Source organism: Oncorhynchus masou, chromosome 24, assembly GCF_036934945.1.
Source record: "Oncorhynchus masou masou isolate Uvic2021 chromosome 24, UVic_Omas_1.1, whole genome shotgun sequence".
NCBI classification, from domain to species: domain Eukaryota; kingdom Metazoa; phylum Chordata; class Actinopteri; order Salmoniformes; family Salmonidae; genus Oncorhynchus; species Oncorhynchus masou.
In genome coordinates, this window is record NC_088235.1 from 55,752,525 (window position 1) to 55,757,192 (window position 4,668).

Consider the following 4,668-nt stretch of genomic DNA (forward strand, 5'->3'; position numbering starts at 1 on the left):
AACACACAACCCGGACAGACACACACAGCCCGGACAGACACACACAGCCCGGACAGACACACACAGCCCAGACAGACACACACAGCCCAGACAGACACACACAGCCCAGACAGACACACACAGCCCAGACAGAAACACACAACCCAGACAGACACACACAGCCCAGACAGACATACACACACAGCCCAGACAGAAACACACAACCCAGACAGACACACACAGCCCAGACATTGCTTCGAAATCCTGGTCTGAATCGGAGTAACAGATCTCAGACATACACTACCCTCCAGACTGATGCTGGTTATGAGAGGTGCTGTCAAGTCGGACTTCCCTCTGCTCGGAGTGGCCATACTAGGCTGTCTCTGCTGCGTGCCTCTCAGCCTCATCTTCATCCTGGTGGATGACCAGGGCTTTGGGGACGTGGGCTACCATGGCTCGGACGTCCACACTCCGGTCCTGGACCAGCTGGCTGGGGAGGAGGTGAAGCTGGAGAACTACTATGTCCATATGTCCAGTCAATCTGCTCGCCCTCATGCAGCCAGCTCATGACTGGATGGTGAGTAATGCATTTATTGTACTGGCTTATTATATATTATCCTGACTTGAATGATTCTTCTCAAACTCCTGTGCATTCTTATGACCTTGCTTCTAAATAAAGGGGTGATCTGTCAGAACATTGCATGTTGTTTTGAATAGGTATGTACAGTGCCTTGCGAAAGTATTCGGCCCCCTTGAACTTTGCGACCTTTTGCCACATTTCAGGCTTCAAACATAAAGATATAAAACTGTATTTTTTTGTGAAGAATCAACAACAAGTGTGACACAATCATGAAGTGGAACGACATTTATTGGATATTTCAAACTTTTTTAACAAATCAAAAACTGAAAAATTGGGCGTGCAAAATTATTCAGCCCCTTTACTTTCAGTGCAGCAAACTCTATCCAGAAGTTCAGTGAGGATCTCTGAATGATCTAATGTTGACCTAAATGACTAATGATGATAAATACAATCCACCTGTGTGTAATCAAGTCTCCGTATAAATGCACCAGCACTGTGGTAGGCTGAGGTCCGTTAAAAGCGCAGAGAGCATCATGAAGAACAAGGAACACACCTGGCAGGTCCGAGATACTGTTGTGAAGAAGTTTAAAGCCGGATTTGGATACAAAAAGATTTCCCAAGCTTTAAACATCCCAAGGAGCACTGTGCAAGCGATAATATTGAAATGGAAGGAGTATCAGACCACTGCAAATCTACCAAGACCTAGCCGTCCCTCTAAACTTTCAGCTCATACAAGGAGAAGACTGATCAGAGATGCAGCCAAGAGGCCCATGATCACTCTGGATGAACTGCAGAGATCTACAGCTGAGGTGGGAGACTCTGTCCATTGGACAACAATCAGTCGTATATTGCACAAATCTGGCCTTTATGGAAGAGTGGCAAGAAGAAAGTAATTTCTTAAAGATATCCATAAAAAGTGTCGTTTAAAGTTTGCCACAAGCCACCTGGGAGACACACCAAACATGTGGAAGAAGGTGCTCTGGTCAGATGAAACCAAAATTGAACTTTTTGGCAACAATGCAAAACGTTATGTTTGGCGTAAAAGCAACACAGCTCATCACCCTGAACACAACATCCCCACTGTCAAACATGGTGGTGGCAGCATCATGGTTTGGGCCTGCTTTTCTTCAGCAGGGACAGGGAAGATGGTTAAAATTGATGGGAAGATGGATGGAGCCAAATACAGGACCATTCGGGAAGAAAACCTGATGGAGTCTGCAAAAGACCTGAGACTGGGACGGAGATTTGTCTTCCAACAAGACAATGATCCAAAACATAAAGCAAAATCTACAATGGAATGGTTCAAAAATAAACATATCCAGGTGTTAGAATGACCAAGTCAAAGTCTAGACCTGAATCCAATCGAGAATCTGTGGAAAGAACTGAAAACTGCTGTTCACAAATGCTCTCCATCCAACCTCACTGAGCTCGAGCTGTTTTGCAAGGAGGAATGGGAAAAAATTTCAGTCTCTCGATGTGCAAAACTGATAGAGACATACCCCAAGCAGCAAAAGGTGGCGCTACAACGTATTAACTTAAGGGGGCTGAATAATTTTGCACGCCCAATTTTTCAGTTTTTGATTTGTTAAAAAAGTTTGAAATATCCAATATCCAATAAATGTCGTTCCACTTCATGATTGTGTCCCACTTGTTGTTGATTCTTCACAAAAAATATATCTTTATTTTTGAAGCCTGAAATGTGGCAAAAGGTCGCAAAGTTCAAGGGGGCCGAATACTTTCGCAAGGCACTGTATGTGTTTGGAACAATAGTTTGAAGGTTCTAACCGTGATCCCTGACAATAAATTGGTTCTGACAATCTTGCTTTAGCTCTCATCTAACCTTCCCCTCCTCTCCCCCTTTTCCCAGGTACCAGATCCATACGGGCCGCCAGCATTCCATCATCCGGGCGCGCCAGTCCCTGTGCCTGTCCCTGTGCCTGTCCCTGTGCCTGTCTCTGTGCCAGTCCCTGTGCCTGCCCCTGTTCCTGCCCTCAGATGCGCCCACCCTGGCTGAACGACTGCAGGAGGCAGGCTACAGCACCCAGATGGTAGGGAAGTGGGTGCTGTAACCTGGGCTTCTGCCGGCCGGGCTACCTGCCCATGGGCCACAGCTTCCATAGCTTCTTAGGCTCCCTGACTGGCAGTGGTGATCACTTCTCCTATGAGAGCTGTGACCAGGCTGAGGCCTGCGGCTTTGACCTGCACGACGGGGAGAGACGACCTGGAGCTGAGCAGTAACTACTCAGCAACACTCTACATAAAGAGGTGAGGTCAGCCTTTACACACATCTTTCGTGATGTTGTAATTCATGTACGAAAAGGAGCTTGTCTAGTACTAAACACTACTGTGCATGTTGGAAACGGAATGAAGAGGTTTTTAGAGTGGTCTTGATAAAGTGATTCGCATTTGATTATAATTGGGCACTTCAAAGTCTTCAGCTATTTCAAAGATTAGGACACAACAGAGTTGTTGTATTTTACGTCTCAGTTATATAAAGAAGTAACCCAGACCTGGTGGCCTACTCCTCTTTCCATCCAGGGTTCAGAAGATCCTGAGGGCCCATGACCCCTGGAAGCCCCACTTCCTGTTCCTGGCACTCCAGGCCATCCACACACCCCTGCGGGCACCAAACCCCTTTCTGCGATGCTGCAGTAACCCGGACAACTGCCTGCGACAACACTATGCAGCTATTCTGAGCTGTGTGGACGAGAGTGTGGGGGAGCTGGTGCAGGAGCTGAGAACCAGTGGCCTCTATCAGAAATCTGTTCTGGTCTACTCCTCAGACAACGGGGGCCAGCCTTTCTCTGGGGGCTGCAACTGGCCCATGCGTGGAGAGAAGGGTACCTACTGGGAAGGGAGAGTGTGAGCAGTGGGTTTTGCACAGCCCATTCCTGAAACGGAAAGGGAAGGTGAGAAAGGCGCTGATCCATGTTTCTGACTGGTACCCCTCCCCCCATTGTCTCTGGTGTGGGGGGCCATCAGCCAGGGGCTGCCCTACCCCCGCACTGAGATCCTGTTCAATATCGACCCGGTATCTCGATGGCCCAGTGAGGCAGACTCCAGGCCCTCAACAGCTTCGGCATCTGGGACACAGCAGTGCGGGCAGCCATACGGGCTGCGGACTGGAAGCTGCTGACTGAAAATGTAGGGGACTGTGTGTCGCCTCAGACCCTGCCCGGGGGGTCCAGCAGTGGCAGGACATGGGGTAACGCCGGGACCCTTATGAGATGTCAAACGTGGCTGATGCACGGCCGGAGGTGGTCAAGATACTGTTGGCCAGACTGACCGAGTACAACCTGATGACCCACCTGATGACCACATGGTGGACCCCTCAGCTCCATGGGGGGATGTGGACACCCTGGATGGATAAGCCGGGCAGCGAGGAGCCATGGGGCAGCAGGGAGGGGGAATAGTAGTAAGATGAAGCACTGCAAGGTGTGCAAACTGCAAGCCCTCTTTAAAAATGTGGGCTCCCAGATGCAGAGGTCCTCTCTGTTCTTTTAGTCCTCAGAGGGATGGAAGGAGCACGTGGACAGACAGGCAGGACTGACAGACTTACATGAGACTGGATCTTAGTTGAGGGTGAGTTTTTGACGTCTCATCTGCTCATCAACAGGACAAAATCAGAATGACACTCAGACACCCAGAGGGATATTTCTTGAACTTTTTAAAAAGTTGTACTTGGTGATATAATGGACCGTCCAGGCTACACGCTGCTTATGGCATACTCCTCTGTTGCCTAACCAACTCTAAACAACACCTCACTGCATCAAAATCATAAATTGGGGATTGGCCAGCATAAACTCAGCCAGAAATGCTGTGGCTGTTGTGCTCTCCAGTGTGGTCACAGTACAGTACAACCAAAACCCAAGCCACGTTCCAGACATACACTTTTAGACAAAAAGATTCCAAAAGGGTTCTTCAGCTGTTCCCATTTCTGGTTTCACATAGAAGCCCTTTGGGTTCAATGTATTACCCTCTGTGGTAAAGGTTCTACCTGGAACCAAAGGGGTTCTTCAAAGGCTCCTCTTTTGGGGACAGCTGACAACCCCTTTTAGGTTCTAGATAGCTCCTTTTTTTCTAAGAGTGTATGTGGCTCACACTGTAAG

At 48.5% G+C, this 4,668-nt stretch overlaps 1 pseudogene; it reads left to right on the forward strand.

Moving 5' to 3' along the window:
- Positions 1 to 294: 294 nt before the first annotated feature.
- LOC135511403 (arylsulfatase I-like) lies at positions 295 to 4,063 on the forward strand (annotated as a pseudogene).
- The last annotated feature ends 605 nt before the right edge of the window (positions 4,064 to 4,668 follow it).